Source organism: Schistocerca serialis, chromosome 9 (assembly GCF_023864345.2).
Source record: "Schistocerca serialis cubense isolate TAMUIC-IGC-003099 chromosome 9, iqSchSeri2.2, whole genome shotgun sequence".
Lineage (NCBI taxonomy): Eukaryota > Metazoa > Arthropoda > Insecta > Orthoptera > Acrididae > Schistocerca > Schistocerca serialis.
In genome coordinates this window covers 74,615,286-74,635,370 of record NC_064646.1, presented here as the reverse complement: position 1 = coordinate 74,635,370, position 20,085 = coordinate 74,615,286, and positions in this window count along the sequence as shown.

The following is a 20,085-nucleotide window of genomic DNA, read 5'->3' as shown; positions in this document are numbered from 1 at the left end:
AGATAGCATAAAAAATTACAGTATTTTATTTCTTGAACAGAGAGAGATGGAGAAAGTAAGGATATAAATACGATGAAATTGAAGGAGGCCGCAGAAAAAATTAGATTTCTTGAAATGCAGTCAGGGAAGCAAGTGACAAATATCCAGTTCAAAGAAGTATGTTATGTGATAGACTTAAAATCAGGGGAAAACCTGCCTTAGGAAATCAGTAATTTTACCTCGACAACATTCAGTGATGATTATGAAACAGTATAGTAGTATAAAGTTCAAATTTTTATAAGTTGCTTATTACTTTGAGTAAACATGGCATCTTCAGTCTAGGGCAGAAATATGCAGAACAACTGAAAATAAAGCATCGATTAAGTAAGACAGAGAAGGAAGCCGTTGAATACTTTTACTGTGATTTGAGTTAATTCTGAGGGCAGCTGACTCCACGATTTTGAAGCGAGCAGCAGGCTTCATCGAGGAGAGATTCTTTGACAAACTAGACAAGCTGAAGGAAAGTTCAAGTTAATAACCATTTATGATCGAGTTAGATGATAGATCGAAACCATTCATAAAATAGAGCAAAATATTTTTAGTTATGACTGCTTTGAATTCCAGAGCAAATAATTTGGTATACGCGGCGCTATTCCGAAACGAACGTCAACTGCCTTTAGACACCTAACAAAGGCCGTTGTGAATTAAAAAAAAATGGCTCGGCGCACTATGGGACTTAACATCTGTGATCATCAGTCCCCTAGAACATAGAACTACTTAAACCTAACTAACCTAAGGACATCACACACATCCATGCCCGAGGCAGGATTCGAACCTGCGACCGTAGCAGTCTCGCGGCTCCGGACTGCGCGTCTAGAACCGCTAGACCACCGCGGCCGGCGTTGTGAATTCTCTGCTGCAGTTGCTGAGGTACTCATTTATTCAGCGATAATAACATGAAACAATATGTGAAAGGAAGGATACAAATAGGGTATAGTATCGGCTTTTCAGATTTGAATGTATTTTAAAACTCTTTAATTAAAAGTTTAATAAAGGTGTATTATTTCGATATGTGACCGTGAATCACGTGAAACGGCCATTGTGTATTACGGGAGCTTATACAAGCTAAGGGTATAACCAGTTCATCAAATGAAGGAAAGTCGATTGGTTAGAAAAGAGGTTTTCAACCTTCTTTACCCACCTTTGTATGTCTGTTAGCAGTAAAATTGTCTAACTACCCGAATCCAAAGACGTCTAACAGTAAGAACTTGGAAAGTCAATGAAGGTCAAAAAGGTGGCATGAAAATCCATTTACAGAAGGTATTCGAAGTGATGACCATTTGTATCAATGCAGTGCTACAATCTTCTTATCATGGGTTGAGTGGTATTGCTTATCACATCGACACTTATCGAAACACACGCTCTGACAATTCTCTCTCGCATATCTTCAGGTGTAGTTGGAACGTCCTTATAAACAATATGTTTTACGAATCTCCACAAGAAAAACTCCAGAGGCGTCAAGTCCGTCGAACGAGCCGGCCACGGCACATCTCCTCGGCGTCCAATCCAACGATTTGGGAATTGTCTCTGCAACTCATTTCTAGCCATCAGCGAAAAATGTGCCGGACTCCCATCGTGTTGATACCACATTCTGTTCCTTGTTCCTAAAGGTATTTCTTCCAATGACAGACCTAATGTTCCTTGCAGGAATGTGGTGTACTCCCTACCATTAAGATTTCCTTCGATGAATAGGGGCCTATAATTCTGTCATCCAGAATCCCACATCATACATTCACCGGCCACAGTTTTTGATGTGCAACTTGACGCAGCCAAAATGGATTTTCAGTTGCCCAATAATGGATGTTATGCAAATTAAAATTTTCATGGTTCGTGAATGTAGCCTCGTCAGCAAATCAAATCAAATTAATAAATGTGTCATCCCTCTAAATCTGAAGTTGAGACCACCGGCAGAATTCAATGCGTCGCATACAATCCGTACCAGTTATTTCTTGGCTCAAAAATGGTTCAAATGGCTCTGAGCACTATGCGACTTAACTTCTGAGGTCACCAGTCGCCTAGAACTTAGAACTAATTAAACCTAACTAACCTAAGGACATTACACACATCCATGCCCGAGGCAGGATTCGAACCTGCGACCGTAGCGGACGCGCGGTTCCAGACTGCAGCGCCTAGAACCGCACGGCCACTCCGGCCGGCAAATTTCTTGGTGGAGACTAATATGGTAAGTATGATGGTTATGGCGATGCAGAACACGAAGAACACTACTCTGGCTCATGCCAGATTCCCTTGCGATCTGACGCGAACTAACACAGGGATTCCGAACCACGGAGAAAAGAATACGGGCCGGCCGGTGTGGCCGTGCGGTTCTAGGCGCTTCAGTCTGGAACCGCGTGACCGCTACGGTCGCAGGTTCGAATCCTGCCTCGGGCATGGATGTTTGTGATGTCCTTAGGTTAGTTAGGTTTAAGTAGTTCTAAGTTCTAGGGGACTGATGACCACAGATGTTAAGTCCCATAGTGCTCAGAACCATTGGAACCATTTTTTTTGAAAGAATACGAATTTCCGTTTCCTCGTTAGTAACTTTCCTTTTCTAGATATGTTTCCGATGCGTTAAAGATCCAATTGTTCTCAACTTATCATACACATGTTTAAATGTACGACGTGCAGGGTGAGTACGTTGAGGATATCAGCGTTTAAGTCTGTAGCTCTCACTGAATTTCGACGGAGTTCTCCGTAAATGAGAAGCATATCGACTTGTGCTTCGAAGGGATACATCATTTACATTCGCTTGATTCGACGATACTAGTTTTACCATTTCCATTAGTGCTGTACGGTCGAATGGTGTTTACATGTCAGTGGCAATGCCGATGTGATAAGGAATACCACTCAATCCATGACAAGAGGATTGCAGCACTGCACTGATACCAATGGTCATCACTTCGAACACCTTCTGCAAATGGGCGTTCATGCCACCTTTTTGACCTTCGTTGACTTTCAAAGATCTTACTGGTACACATCACTGGATTCGTCTCGATAGCCGCTATCAGAAAATAAGTGCCAAACTATAGTATCCCATTAAAAAAAATTGACCTTCATATCTCTGAAGCAATCCCCCCCCTAGCAACAAAGAACCAACTTCACATTATTGTCCCCGTTGTCCCATGCAACTTTTGTCCCACAAACTTTTCAGCTCCTATCATACTTTAAGAGTTATTCTTGGTGGCAACAGATAGTGACTCACCATGTATATTGCTATAGTGACTACCATATAATGCGCGCTGTACCATGCAGCCGAGGTTACCTTATCCATGGTTTCCTCCGAGAGTGTGGTACTGTTCCTCATACATCATGCCCCAGCGCCCTCTCATACCTTAGTAATTAGTAATGTTGTGTCCGATTCACTTCTCTTGCTGCCTCACCTTGTAATGGATTGATACAGCGTTGTACACAATGGCTCTGTATTCGAATTGAGACCTTGCTGAAATGCAAATGGCAAAGGCTGGCTGGCAGCAAGGTTGTACCAGGAGACTTATCCCCGACGACAACAACCACTGCATTCAATGTTTGCAACAGTGTTTCGCTGTTTGTCTGAGACAGGATCGTTTCAGGAAGCAGGAAATCATGAAGGACGTACCCGAAATGTTCGGACACCAGACCTATGGGAAAATATAATTAACACTGCGGAAGGCGACCGCCGTGTCAGTACCAGACAGTTGGCCTGCCGGTAGAGGGCAAGCCAGACGACAGTGTGGAACATTCTCCATGACAATTGTTAATACACTTATCAGTTTCAGTGTGTTCAGGGCTTATTAGCGACAGGCTTTCTACTTCGAGAGCAGTTTTGCCACTGGTTTCTTCACCAGGCAGGCACGGTACCGGGATTTGTGTCACCCATCCCACTCACAGATGAGGCTACCTTTACGCGGAGTGACGTCTTCAACTTTCATAACAGTCGTCTGTGAGACGGTATACAGAACCCCCATGTTATAGTGACAGAGAATCATTAGCATTTGTGCAGCCGGAATGTGTGGGCCGGGACAACTGGCGACCTATTTTGGGACCAGTCTTCCTTCCACGCCGCCTAACAGGCCGGAACTACCGGCGTTTCTTGTGGGTGACTTTGCCTCCACTGCAGGAAGAAGTGCCATTGATGATTCTAAGGGTTATGTGGCTGCTACATGATGGTGCTCCAGCCCACTTCGCCGTTAACGGCGGACACATCTCAGTCGTGTCTTCCCTGGCCGATAGATCGGACGACGGAGTCCAGTTGCATAGCCTGGTCTTTCACCGAATCTCATCCGGTGCGGTTTCTGGTTATGGGGCCATCTCAAAAGTATCGTGTGTGCAGAGCCGTTCCAGATGTGGAGACACTGGAGGTTCGTATTCATGCTACCTTTGACAATGTTCGGATGCAGCATGGCCGACGGAGCGTGTGGGACAGAACATGCCACGGTGCGTACACACATACGTTGAGGCACATCGAAACTATTTTCAGCAGATACTGAACTTTGGCTGCATGGTACAGCGCGTATTAGACCGCAGTCTCTGTAACAAAGTATGATTGAATAAATGGTCTCGCAAGGAAACGATGTGTCTCTGGACACACACACACACACACACATATATATATATATATATATATATATATATATATATATATATATATATGGTGTTACAAAAAGGTACGGCCAAACTTTCATTCCTTACACACGAACAAAGAAAAGATGTTATGTGAACATGTGTCCGGAAACGCTTAATTTCCATGTTTGAGCTCATTTTCGTTTGTTCCACCTACGCTCAATGGAACACGTTATCATGATTTCATACGAGATACTCTGTCTGTGCTGCTAGAACATGTGCCTTTAAAAGTACGACACAACATGTGGTTCATGCATGATGGAGCTCCTGCGCATTTCAGTGGAAGTGTTCGTACGCTTCTCAACAACAGATTCGGTGACCGATGTATTGGTAGAGGCGGACCAATTCCATGGCCTCCACGCTCTCCTGACTTCAACCCTCTTGACTTTCATTTATGGGGGCATTTGAAAGCATTTGAAAACTCTTGTCTACGCAACCCCGGTACCAAATGTAGAGACTCTTCGTGCTCGAATTGTGGACGGCTGTGATACAATACGCCATTCTCCAGGGCTGCATCAGCGCATCAGGGATTCCATGCGACGGAGGGTGGGTGCATCGTCGCTAACGGAGGACATTTTGGACATTCCCTGTAACAAAGTATTTAAAGTGCCGCTGGTACGTTCTGTTGCTGTGTGTTTCCATTCCATGATTAATGTGATTTGAAGAGAAGTAATAAAATGAGCTCTAACATGGAAATTAAGCGTTTCCGGACATATGTCCACATAACATATTTTCTTTCTTTGTGTGTGAGGAATGTTTCCTGAAAGTTTGGCCGTACCTTTTTGTAACACCCTGTATATAAAATTCAGTATGAAAATGTTTTTAGTTCATTACTTTCTTACTGGATCTCAGAATTCAACCGTTTTTGTAAGAGCACAAGTATTAACAGCATATCTATCGCTTCAATTTACCTTTCCCATCCCTTCCAGATTCATACAGTCAATGCAAATGAAACTAATAGGTCTCTTCCTAGACAAGACACAGAGTCATTAACCCTCTTGTAGCCGATTCAGAGCGTGAGCATCTCCCTGTAATTATTAATTATTCATGGTATGTACAGATTTCCTACACTGTAGAGCTTAGTTCATAATGTAGATTTTTGTAATCCAATGTCTCAGATGTGATGAAGTGCCTGGGATTATTAACGGCTTGAATTCAAAAGAAATCGAGAAACAAGTTTTGTATCTATTTACCGATATCTATAAATGCAAGTGTAATTAGGGTACTTCTTATTAACGACTCAGAATGTAACGATAAAAATATGCGCTACTGTCAGAAGTGTATGTTCTGTATCGTGACAACAGTGTTACAGTGTAAGGTAAATACTTTAACTAAAATGATCCGTTACGTAAGACTCGCCCGCTCATGGACTTTATCCACAGTGTGATGTTTATCTAAGGCGCTGCAGTCATGGACTGTGCGGCTGGTCCCAGCGGAGGTTCGAGTCCTCCCTCGGGCATGGGTGTGTGTGTTTGTACTTAGGATAATTTAGGTAAAGTAGTGTGTAAGCTTATGGACTGATGACCTTAACAGTTAAGTCTGATAAGATTTCACACACATTTGAACATTTTGAATCTGATGTTTAAGCATGACAGATAATCCCAAAAGTACTTCACAGTGGACAGTGTAAGGACCAAGCTTTGAAAGATGAGAAACCTAAGATGGAGAAAGGAATATAAAGACCGAGATGCTGGACAGCAACTTATTGAGGCTGGAAAATCCTGTCAGTCGCTGTTGCGCGAGACGAAAGTTATAGGCATGTGCTTTTGCCATATTCCTCGTAAACTACGAAATAAGTTACTCAACAGTCATCAGTATTAGGTTCCATTACATGCTTTGGGAAAGTCAATATCATTAAAGACTGGGGATCTCAAGCTGACTTCTTATTTCCAGACTTCCAAAAGCCTTCGAACACTGTCCTTCGCAAGAAGCTTCTAATTAAACTGTGTATATGAAGTGTCGTATCATAAGTGCTATTGAATCCTTGATGGCGTCTCAGAAAGCTCACAGTAGATAGTAACTGACGGGAAGTCATTAGTGAAATAGAAGTGATACGTTAGAAGTTCCCTGTTTCTTATCTACGTATACGATGTACACTATGTGATCAAAAGTATCCGGACACCTCGTAAAACATACGTTTTTCATATCAGCTGAATTTTGGTGCCACCTACTGCCAGGTACTCCATATCAGAGACCTCAGTAGTCATTAGACATCGTGAGAGAGCTGAATGGGGCGCTCCGCGGAACTCACGGACTTGGAACGTGGTCAGGTGATTGCGTGTCACTTGTGTCATACGTCTGTACGCGAGATTTCCACACTCCTAAACATCCCTAGGTCACTGTTTCCGATATGATGGAGATGTGGAAACCTGAAGGGACACGTGAAGCACAAAAGCGTACAGGCCGACCTCGTCTGTTGACTGGCAGAGACCGCCGATAGTTGAAGAGGGTCGTATTGTGTTATAGGCAGACATCTATCCAGACCATCACACAGGAATTCCAAACTGCATCAGGATCCACTGCAAGTTCTATGACAGTTAGGCGGGAGGTGAGAAAACTTGGATTTCACGGTGATGCTGTTGCTCATAAGCCACACATCACGCCGGTAAATGCCAAACGACGTCTCGCTTGGTCTAAGAAGCGTAAACATTGGGCGATTGAACAGTGGAAATACGTTGTGTGGAGTGACGAATCACGGTACACAATGTGGCGATCCGATGGCAGGGTGTGGATATGGCGAATGCCCGGTGAACGTCATCTGCCAGCTTGTAGTGCCTACAGTAAAATTCGGAGGAGGTGGTGTTACGGTGTGGTCGTGTTTTTGATGGAGGGGCTTGGACCCCTTGTTGGTTTGGGTGGCGCTATCACAGCACAAGCCTACATTGATGTTTTAAGTACCTTCTTACTTCCCACTGTTGAAGAGCAATTTGGGGATGGCGACTGCATCTTTCAACACGATCGAGCTCCTGTTCATAATGCACGGCCTCTGGATTATAGGTTACATGACAATAACATCCCTTTAATGGAGTGGCCTGCACAAAGTCCTGACCGGAATCCTATAGAACACCTTATGTTTTGGAACGCCGATTTCGTGCCAGGCCTCACCGACCGACATCGACACCTCTCCTCATAGCTGCACTCCGTGAAGAAAGGGCTGCCATTCCCAAGAATCCTTCCAGCACCTGGCTGAACGTATGCCAGCGAGAGCAGAAGCTCTCATCAAGGCTAAGCGCGAACCGAGACCATACTGAATTCCAGCATTAACGATGGAGGGCGCCAAGAAGTTGTAAGTCATTTTCAGCCAGGTGTCCGGACACTTTTGATCACTTAATATAGGAGACAATCCGAGGAGCCTTCTTAGATAATTTGCAGATGACACTGCCGTTCCCTGTCTAGTAAATTCAAAAGATAAAAACCAACTGCAAAATGATTTTGCCATCTGTTCGATTAAAAAGAGACAAGTAACCCAGAGAATAAAAAGTGTGCAGCCCTCCGCATGACTATTGCAAAAAATGCTTTAAATTTCGGCTACACGATAAATCACATAAATTTAAAGGTTTTTGATTCAACTAAATACCTATGCATTACAATTTAGAACGATTATTTGAAACATTTTGTGGGGAAGGTGAAGCAAAGCCTGCGTTTTGTTTGCATGACGGAAAATGCAACAAATCTAGTAAGAAAACTGCCTACACTATGTTTGTTGTTCCTCTTCTGGAGTGTTGCTGTGCAGTATGGGATTCATACTATATAGGATATACGGAGAACATCGAAAAAGTTCAGGAACGGCAGGACCGTTTGTATTACCACTAAACAGTGATACAGTGATGAGAATGTCACCGCCACGATATGTGAGTTGGGATGGTAATCATTAAAGCAAAGACGTTATTCGTTGCGGCGACATCTTTTCAGAACATTCAAGTCGTCATCTTTCTCCTACGAATGCGAAAATATTCTTTTTTACTTCCACCTAATGAATCGTTTGAAATTGGTTCTATGATTCCTCTGTCAAGCATGTTAGTGTGAAGTACATATTAGTATATACACTTTGTGGCTTTTTGCAAGGATATCCAGTGTCAAAAAATCTTATTTGTAGGAATTGAGCGCTGAATTTTAGAAAAAAATTTGAATGTCATTAATGCTGTTAATACTTTATTCTGCCGTCTCTTATTGGGCGCTAATAAATATGGTTGTAAATGCTGTTATTCTTGATATCTAAAAGTTCTCTAGCAATTTTTTTAATTGGAATGTTCCGACTTTGGTTGTTTTTGAATTGAATTAGTTTATGTAACTATTAGAAGTTGGTTGTTTCGATGACATGTTTTAAATTACGAAATGTGCCTTGCTTTAGGCAATACAATAAAATCAGGTACTTATATAATTACAATTCATGAACGCTCTACATTTCACTCTTATCCTGGTATGTTAGTACAAAGAGAAATTCGATCAGATAATGCTGTATGTTACAATATTCGAAAGCGTTCTCCATATGGAAACATCACTGTGTGAACCACTCATTACTAAAGAAAGATAAAACATTTATCGCTCTGGTCATGTCCGACTGTAGATAACGGTGGTTTCCTGTTAACTAATCCCTAGGAGTATCAAATTTTACAGTTGAATTCTCTTTTGCTTTTTCGTCAGCTGCTTGAATGGTGTCTGTCTCCATGTAGGCGTGACCAGGTTCAAGGAAATGGATTAATAACCCTCAACTTACTATTGCAGTTCATTTCCTTATATATTCAAGAGGAAGACTTGGAAATTATTATTCTTTTTCTGGCCACTGCAGGTGTCACTAAACATATTGATCTCAACGACAGTACCTGTTCCAACAGCGAAAGTATGGAATATTCTTCACGAATGTGTACACTGATTATTTTTGCATGAGTACTGACTCGTTGATAACATGATATTGGTTTCGCGGAAGAAATGTTCTGTCGTTACAGTTAGACTTCGGTTACTCTAATATATAAAGCTAGGCAACTTACTTAACTGATTAAGTAACGTATCTCAAATCAATGAAAAACTGACATTGGTTGTAGGTTGCATTGAGCCATAGTTTAATCAAACCTATGTGGACACCCGTATGTAAAGCGAAATTAGCCACTAGCTGTCACAAAAGACGGACCTGCCGACGTAAAAGTAGGTGAGGAGTATTGTGCTGTCAGTAGAGAAGCTGTAACAGCGAAATGGGTTTGTCAGGATAACACAGTGACTCCAAAAGTGGCCCAGTCATTCGATTTCACCTTAGTAACAAATCCACGAGGGACATTTCTAACATTCCAAAGCTGCCCAAATCGACAGTTTGTGATGTGAATGTGAAATCGAAACGCAAAGGAACATTCAAAACCAAACTAGTCTGTTTGTAAAAAATCACATGAAATCAACGAGTCACCTGTGAGTTCCCGAATGCTACCAGCAAGCTGACTAGCACTGTGATAGGGGGCAGCGAGTTAAAAAGGATGAGTATAGTGATCGAGCAGCTCCTCGTAGGCCACACAACGTTGTAGTCAATTCTAAGCGACTCTTGAGGTGGTGTAAAGTGAAGAGCGATGACAATGGACTGTGGTTGTCTAGGAACGAGGATCTGGAGAGATGAACTAAGCTATACTTTGTGGCAATCAGATGGAAGCTTTTAGCTTTGGCAAATGCATGTAGTACATTACCTCCCATCACGTATAGCACCAACTGGGAAGTATGGAGGTGATGGAGTTACGATAACGGGAAGTTTCTCGTTGTTATGGTGCGATCCCTTACTGCGCCTCAGAAAATTCTACATGAGGAAGGATATGGACATATTTCACTGCAGTTGTATACTGTGTGCGGTAGAATAACAGTTCAAAGACGATGACTGTACCAGCATAGCCGGCCGAAGTGGCCGTGCGGTTAAAGGCGCTGCAGTCTGGAACCGCAAGACCGCTACGGTCGCAGGTTCGAATCCTGCCTCGGGCATGGATGTTTGTGATGTGCTTAGGTTAGTTAGGTTTAACTAGTTCTAAGTTCTAGGGGACTAATGACCTCAGCAGTTGAGTCCCATAGTGCTCAGAGCCATTTGAACCATTTTTGTACCAGCATGACAATGGACTCTTCATAAGGTAACACATGTGAGGCAATCGTCTGTAGAAAATATCATTCTTCAAATGGAGAGGCCTGAACCCAACTGAACATATTTGGAATGAGTTAGAACGTCAGCTTCGCCCCAGATGGCAGTGTCCAACACCATAGTCTTCGCTGGTATCGGCTCTTGAGGAAACATTCAGATATGTCATTCAAAGTGTTACTGCAGATCACAAGCTGTCACAAAGGCGAATGGTTCAAATGGTTCAAATGGCTCTGAGCACCATGGGGCTTAACATCTGAGGTCATCAGTCCTCTAGAACTTAGAACTACTTAAACCTAACTAACCTAAGGATATCACACACATCCACATCCGAAGGATGATTCGAACTTGCGACAGTAGCGGTCGCGCGGTTCCCGACTGAAGCGCCTAGAACCGCTCTCACAAAGGCGAAGGACCGACAGATAGCACATTAATGTTCACTAAAAAGTGATAAGTGTCCAGACACTTTTGATCAGATAGTGTAGATGTAGATTTAATCACGCAGAATTTAGGAGACTGCACTACCTTTTTACATGATATGTGGAGGGGGTGGTCCTTACGGATTAGCCACACCCCGGTGCACACGCCCCAATTCGCAGGGAGCTGGCTAGGAAGGCAGAGACCCTCGTGATTGATGCAGCCGTTGCTCACGCTACACGGTGGTCCCTTCCACGAGGCGCGCCGCACCCTATACCGTACAAATGCGCTGCCACCACAATACCCGTAACTGCTCTACAAGACGCTATTGTCTCAGCATGCACGTAACAAAGCATCGGTGTTCCTCGAATGACAGAGGTTATTCTAATGAGCCCAATATATAACTGCTGCCGACGCACGTGAGCCCGCCAGCGCGGCACAAGAGAACGCACGCAACCCCGCGCCCAGATGGCGACCGCGACAGGATGGGCTCATTAATCTGCCACTCTGCGCCCACCCCACTGTGTACCTCTTATTGGCCGCAATTATTAATTTCGAAATCGCTGCTTCTCTTTTAAAGGGCCACGCCCATAGACGAGAGGGGAAAGTCGGTTGGGCCGTGCCCACGCTGTACAATGGCGTCGTGCTCGATTGTAGCATGGGCTTAAAAAAAAGACAGATATGGGTATCTCCGTAGCTCATTCTTTTTGCAATAGAAACAATGTGTAAGATAAACAGCGACGGAGGATGAAAGGGGCTGGGCAGGGAAGATAGGGTGAAGCGGCGGGTGATCAGGTAGAGTGCCCCCCCACATGCCGCGTATTAATCCGGTAGCGGCCCCCCGGAGTGGCCCCGTATTAATGGCCGGTGCGGCTCCAGAGGTGAGCGATGGGGCGCGATCTCGGCGCAGACGCTAAACACTCCATAACTCCGGCCGACAGCGGCGGCTGCGGCGCAAGAGGCGACCCATGGCGCATCGCCACCGTGCTGGGAACCCGGGGTCTCCGCGAGGACTTTGGTCTTTCCCAACAGGAATACCTAGCCTACAGGTAAAACACCATCGATAAGCGATTTATATTTAACCCGGAAATTGATGATACAGGGTGACAATTATTGAACAGTATAAAATAAAATTGTCATAACTTTTGAACCATTTACATTAGGACGTTCAGACTACACGGTTGGCCGCGGGGCATGATGGAAATCGGTATGCGCTGTGTGGCGTGGTTCAGCGACGAAGCCCACTTTCATTTGGATGGGTTCGTCAATAAGCAAAATTGGCTTATTTGGGGGACTGAGAACCGGCATTTCGCGATCGATAAATCTCTTCACCCTGAACGGGTGACTGTGTGGTGTGCAGTGTATAGTGACGGAATAATCGGTGCGACATTCTTTGATGGCACGGTGATTAACGAACGATACGTGAAGGTTTTGGAAGACGATTTCATCCCCATTATCCAAAGAGACCCTCATCTCGATAAGATGTAGTTCATGCAAGACGGAGCTCGACCCCATCGAAGCTAGAGAGTGTTTGATGTCCTGGAGTAGCACTTTGAGGACAGCATTTCCGCTCTGGGGTACCCAGAGGTCACTGCCATGGGCCTCGATTGGCCACCATCTGAAAAATGCGATTCCTTTTTGTGCGGCCATATTGAAAACAAGGTGTACAGCAGAAACCCCGAGAACCACTGTTGAGCTGAAAACAATATCGATGTTCCGACACTTCAGCGGGCCGTGAAGAATTTCGCTATTCATCTGCGCCACATCATGGCCAATGATGACAGGTATATCGAACGTGTCGTAACCTAAAACCGACTATCTGTAGTGACGTTTACATGTTGAATAAAGTGTATGCACGCCGTAGTTTGTAACTAATTTACGTCTCTTTTCGTGTATTTCGGTAATTGTCACCCTGTAGATTTATGAGCCAGCAAAGTTTCTGCTCTAAATGTTTTTGGAAATTGATGTTCCAAGGCTGTAATACATTAGATTAAAGACATATTTGTGTAGATACGCTGCAGTATACACCCTTACCTTATCGTTATCCATCTCCTACTGACAACGAGGATATATGAGATAATACACGAGTACATATAAGCCAATATAACTTTTACTGCTTGAGTGATAATTGAGCCAAATATTGCACATGTTATGATTATGTTATTGACTATTTTTTGGCTTTTTTTCGATTTTCTTTGTCAAATAATTTGAACAGGACGATGCTGGATTGTTTTAGAACACTTACTATCACGCGAGGAACGTTTTCTGAAAGGTTGTTGTGGTTATCACTTTCAAAATACGGTAAGTTATTCTTAGTAATTAGATAAACAAATCCGTGGGTCAGGTTTTTAATATCAGTCTTAGAACACATTTCACAACTTTTTAAATTTATGTGTAGGATGCATAGCATTTTTTCACAAATATTTAAATAAGTATGACATAACGTACTTTCAAAAATTTTGTACCACAGGAAGCTGTGATATGGTATTTATAAAGTCTGTACCAAATTTCACATTTTCATCTGCAATGGAAAAATGAAAGTTGTGAAACACAAAGCAAAAAGATTTTATTACCATTTATGCCAGAAACAAGTACCTTAATTTTGGCCATAATGATAATTTGGTCCTTCTGCTCCGTATATAGCTGATTTATTCTAGTCTGATCTTCTGGCGTTCTCTTTTGGCAATATCCTTTACTCAGAACTAGGAACACGGATATCAGGAATCTCTTTCAATACGTTTTCAGTGAAGCAACCTGCATCAGATCTTAATCCTCTAAGGGTTCTGATTCTTCCAGTGTTACCATAATTCAATCACTGAACACCATCGAAGCAACATATGGGGAAATTTTAACAGTAGCAGATGATCAAACGGTTATCTTTGGGCGTCTCTTCTAAATGTGGATATTTTAGTTTTCGTTCAGCTTTTTTGTTTCAAGATATGTGCATTTCGTTAATAAGCCGTAATTAATCGCATCGTAAGTGAACTCACTGGTTATTATAACTCTTCAGTTGTCGTCTCTGGTGGCAGGAAATAATAGAATATCGCAAACAAGGATAGAGTGGTACATAAAAAGGACGTGGCACTGCGCATAGGTTGAAACAAGATGGCCTTTACGTCATTTGTGGCACAAATCGAACTCTGAAAATTAGGAACAGTATTTCTAACATGCTGCACAACTATCTGATGGCAAAACAGACGTTAACATTTTGATCAATTTTACATATGTACCCCTTTAAATAACTACGTGTGATTTTGATTTTTCCAGTGTTTCTTCAGTAGATCAGGGTGCCGTTGTTTCCGAATATCTTACCAGCATGTTCTAGTTTTTTGTTTTCATTTTCTTTGGAGATGGGAATCTCAAACTTTGTTTCGGAACCTAGTCTCTCTTTAAAATTTTGTATTCTCCCATTATCATCTATTTCAAATCACTTACGACTTCTTGAATCCACCTGCACCAGGGAGACATTTATTTTGGTTGACATATTCAAACATTCTCTTTCTTACATCCGAACTAGATGACCGTAAAACAAAATCTCATCTTTAAATTTCGTTGTTCAATTTTTCTTGCGTACATTTTCAGTACTGTCGTCCCTCTATTCACCGTTGTGTTTTAATGGCACCAATATTTTACTAATTATTGTCCTTTTTTTCTGCTCCATGTTATCTGTTTCTTCTGTGTTAACCAAATCCACGCGTGTGGTTGCGTGTAAGACTTGCGGTTTTATTATTATAAAATTGTGCTTAAACTTAGCTTGAGAAGATATAGATTTTTCACAGTGCACGTCTTTATCCAACGCAAAATCCATTTCTATCTTCACTACCCTGAAACTATTAGCTTCACCTTCACCGCTGATCTCGTTTATTTTCTCCCCAAGAAATTTAAATTTATTGATTGTTTTAATTTTTGTGTAGTCTCTGTTCATGAAATCAGTCTCTTTTATATATCTGATAAGTTTTGTTTCTGACTACAATCTTGACCTATTTATCTGCAACTCTTTTCAAAATGTTGATTTTTTGTTGCCATTGTTGTATCTACAGATAGTATTGCTAGACAGTCGGCAATAGCTGAACAATAAATTATGATATTCTTGTTTGTATTGGCCAGTTGCAATTTTATCATTTACTTCCCACTTTTTGGGTTCTGCTTCCCGCTATCCGGTCACCTTTTCCAGGACAAAACATTATTTCGGTCTGTACGGACCGAACTGGTACTGGTACCGGTCAAAAATACGTTATAACACTTCGCTTCTGATGTCTTAGTGTTAATATACTCGTAACATGATACACTGAGGGGAAAAAATCGCAACAACAAGAGGGAGTTCTACTACATAAACGAAAGTTGGTAGGCGTGTTTCTACATCTGGAAGACGACGTCTATTCAAATTTCGCAACAGTCATATAGGAGTAAGAGTGGCACGCGTAACGTCTTTATGAGGGGAGCAAGTCAGGTTTGCTTTAAACACACGCTGTAACGGTCGTGAGTGTTACTTACATTTGAGATTGGAAGTGGTGAGTTGATGTCAGTCGAGAATATCTTTAAGGCGACACAGGTGCCATTATCAACAGCTCACTGAGTTTGAATGTGGTCGTGTATAGGGCTACGAGAATCTGGATGTTGTCTCTGCGATATTTCAGAAGGTCTTATGAGGAATACAGCCACGGTACATTACTTCTGGCAGCGGTGTTCACGAGAATGCACGGTCGCGTAAGAGTCCGGGCTCCGGACGGGTACATGGCACCACGGAGAGGGAACACCATCGTGTTTGTGTCTCTAGCATCCAGTACTGCACCTGCATCAGCAATTAGAGCAGGAGTTGCCACCACAGTGACAGATCAGACAGTTCAAATCAGTTACTTCAAACACAGGTCCGAGCCAGTATCCCTGTAACAAGCGTTCCACTAACCCCAAACCACCGCCACTTGCAACTTCAGTTGTGCCAAGCGAGAGCTCACAGGAGGGTTGGGTGGAGGTGTGTGTTTTTTCTGATGAAAGCTGGTTCTGCCACGATGACAGTGAAGGCCATGTATTGGTTAGAAATCCAGTTGAGGGCATCCAACCAACGTGTCAGCGCTAGACACATTGGACCGACACCTGGAGTTATGGGCTGGGGTTCGATTTCATACTACAGCAGCAGCACTGTCGTGATTATCCCACATACAGTGTCTCTGGTTTTTATGTCAGTTAGGTGTACAACACAATGCACGTTTACGTGCTTGCATTCAAAATTCAGCCGGTTCCACGTGTTATTAATGTACAGTTCTGACATCGTCAGCCTGGGGGAAATCTATTGTATTATGAGCAGCGACAAAACTCTACCATCCGGTGAGCAAGATGTATGAGACAGGCGAAATTCCCTCAGACTTCAAGAAGAATATAATAATTCCAATCCTAAAGAAAGTAGGTGTTGACAGATGTGAAAATTACCGAACTATCAGTTTAATAAGTCACAGCTGCAAAATACTAACGCGAATTCTTTACAGACGAATGGAAAAACTGGTAGAAACCGACCTCGGGGAAGATCAGTTTGGATTCCTCAGAAATTTTGGGACACGTGAGGTAATACTGACCCTACGACTTATCTTAGAAGAAAGATTAAGGAATGGCAAACCTACGTTTCTAGCATTTGTAGACTTGGAGAAAGCTTTTGACAATGTTGACTGGAATACTCTCTTTCAAATTCTGAAGGTGGCAGGGGTAGGATACAGGGAGCGAAAGGCTATTTACAATTTTCACAGAAAGCAGATGGCAGTTATAAGAGTCGATGGACATGAAAGGGAAGCAATGGTTGGGAAGGGAGTGAGACAGGGTTGTAGCCTCTCCCCGATGCTATTCATTCTGTATATTGAGTAAGCAGTAAAGGAAACAAAAGAAAAATTTGGAGTAGGTATTAAAATCCATGGAGAAGAAATAAAAACTTTGAGGTTCGCCGGTGACATTGTAATTCTGTCAGAGGCAGCAAAGGACTTGGAAGAGCAGTTGAACGGAATTAACAGTGTCTTGAAAGGAGAGTATAAGATGAACATCAACGAGAGCAAAACGAGGTTAATGGAATGTAGTCGAATTAAGTCGGGTGATGCTGAGGGAATTAGATTAGGAAATGAGACACTTAAAGTAGTAAAGGAGTTTTGCTATTTGGGGAGCAAAATAAATGATGATGGTCGAAGTAGAGAAGATATAAAATGTAGACTGGCAATGGCAAGGAAGGCGTTTCTGAAGAAGAGAAATTTGTTACCATCGAGTATAGATTTAAGTGTCGGGAAGTCGTTTCTGAAAGTATTTGTATGAAGTGTAGCCATGTATGGAAGTGAAACGTGGACGATAAATAGTTTGGACAAGAAGAGAATAGAAGCTTTCGAAATGTGGAGCTACAGAAGAATGCTGAAGATTAGATGGGTAGATCACATAACTAATGAGGAGGTATTGAATATAATTGGCGAGAAGAGGAGTTTGTGGCACAACTTGACTAGAAGAAGGCATCGGTTGGTAGGACATGTTCTGAGCCATCAGGGGATCACCAATTTAGTTCTGGAGGGCAGCGTGGTGGGTAAAAATCGTAGAGGGTGACCAAGAGATGAATACACCAAGCAGATTCAGAAGGATGTAGGTTGCAGTAGGTACTGGGATATGAAGAAGCTTGCACAGGATGGAGTAGCATGGAGAGCTGCATCAAACCAGTCTCAGGACTGAAGACCACAACAACAACAACATGAGCAGTAAATAAAGTTTCAATCTCCAGGATCGCTAAAATCACTTATTAGTATAAAAATGGTTCAAATGGCTCTGAGCACTATGGGACTTAACAGCTGTGGTCATCAATCCCCTAGAACTTAGAACTACTTAAACCTAACTAACCTAAGGACATCACACACATCCATGCCCGAGGCAGGATTCGAACCTGCGACCGTAGCAGTCGCGCGGTTCCGGACTGCGCGCCTAGAACCGCGAGACCACCACGGCTGGCACTTATTCGTATAGATGACCTGTTTCGGCAGTTCTATTGTCATCTTCGTATCTACAAAAGATGGGACTGAAAATGCTAAGATATAGCAACTAACATAACAGCAACATTATATCCAAAATCTGCAATAGATGGAATAGCTTACACCATTGCATAATATTCTCCATCAGCAAAGTAAGTGGGCTGTAGAATGTACGTCCATGTTGGTATAGTGAGCTATAGTAGAAGCCAGCATGTCAGTTAAAAAAAAAGAAAAAAAAGACAGGTATGTACACACATATTATTTCACCGATTACAAGTGCTCACATTCATCACCACTTTGCAACTGACGGAGTCCAGTGTAAACACTATTAGTGATACATAAGTACATGAGAAGGCGCAGTGGTAGCAGAGATCGAATATTTCACGTTACGTTAAGGCGCGGATCTACACTGAAGCGCCAAAGAAACTGGTATAGGCATGCGTATTCAAACACACAGAGATGTAAATAGGCAGGATACGGCGCTGCGGTTGGAGACACCTGTATAAGACACCAAGTGTCTGGCGCACTTGTTAGATCGGCTACTGCTGCTGCAATGGCATGTTATCAAGATTCAAGTGAGTCTGAACGTCCTGTTATAGTCGGCGCATGAGCGGTGAGACACAGCATCTCCAAGGTAGCGATGAAGTGGGGATTTTCCCGTACGAACATTTCACGAGTGTACTATGAATGTAAGGAATCCGGTAAAACATCAAATCTCCGACATCGCTGCGACCGGAAAAAGATTCTGCAAGAACTGGATCAATGATGACTGAAGACGATCGTTGAACGTGACAGAAGTGCAACCCTTGCTCACATTACTGCAGATTTCAATGCTGGGCCATCAAAAAGTGTCAGCGTGCGAACCATTCAACGAAAGATCATCGATATGGGGTTTCGGAGGCGAAGGCCCACTCGTGTACACTTAAGGCTGCACGTCACAAAGCTTAATGCAGCCCCTGGGCCCGTCGACACTGACATTGGACTGTTGATGACTGGACACATGTTGCCTGCTCGGAAGGGTCTCGTTTCAGATTGTATCGAGCGGATGGACGTGTACGGGTGTGGAGACAACCTCGTGACTGTTCAAGTGGTGGAGGCTCTATAATGGTGCGGGGCTTGATACACCTAGATACGACTTTGACAGGTGACACGTACGTAGGCATCGTGTCTGATCATCTGTGTCCATTCATGTTCATTGAGCATTCCGACGGACGTGGGAAATTCCAGCATGACAGTGCGACACCCCAAACGTCCAGAATTGCTGCAGAGTGGCTCCAGGAACACTCTTCTGAGTTTGAACACCTCCACTGGCTACCAAACTCCCCAGACATGAACATTATTGAGCATATGTGGGATACCTTTCAGCGTGCTGTTCAGAAGGATCCATGGAATCAGTTCCCTCCAGCACTACTTCGGACGTTAGTCGAGTCCATGACATGTGTTGCGGCCCTACAAGGTATTAGGCAGGTGTACCATTTTCTTTGGCTCTTCAGTGTACTGTTCTATACGATTACGTATGCCTCAGTTATTATCTTACCATATAAGACAAGTCTACTCTATAACAAAAAGTCTATACAGTCGTTTGCAACATTCATAAACGTAATTTGTACGTTCACCATTTTATATCACTTAAGGAAATTTTGAAAAACATTTTGTAAATTATTATTAATGTGCCATTATTTCACATCTGCAATGGCACTTGCAATGACTTACATTCACCTGTTCTCTTGCAATGTTAATCACTTAAATATGTTACCTAGATAAATTTATTTCCAAAATTTCATTATTTTACATTAATTATTCTTTGGCGTTAAGATTTTTTCCGTCGGTGTATGATAGTCGGGTTTGCTTGTTTAAGATAGTATTAGAGCAACTACCGTATGCTTAATACTTAAGAAAGAAAAATACTGAAACGATTTTATGTCCAGTGCCAGAAGATGATCCATA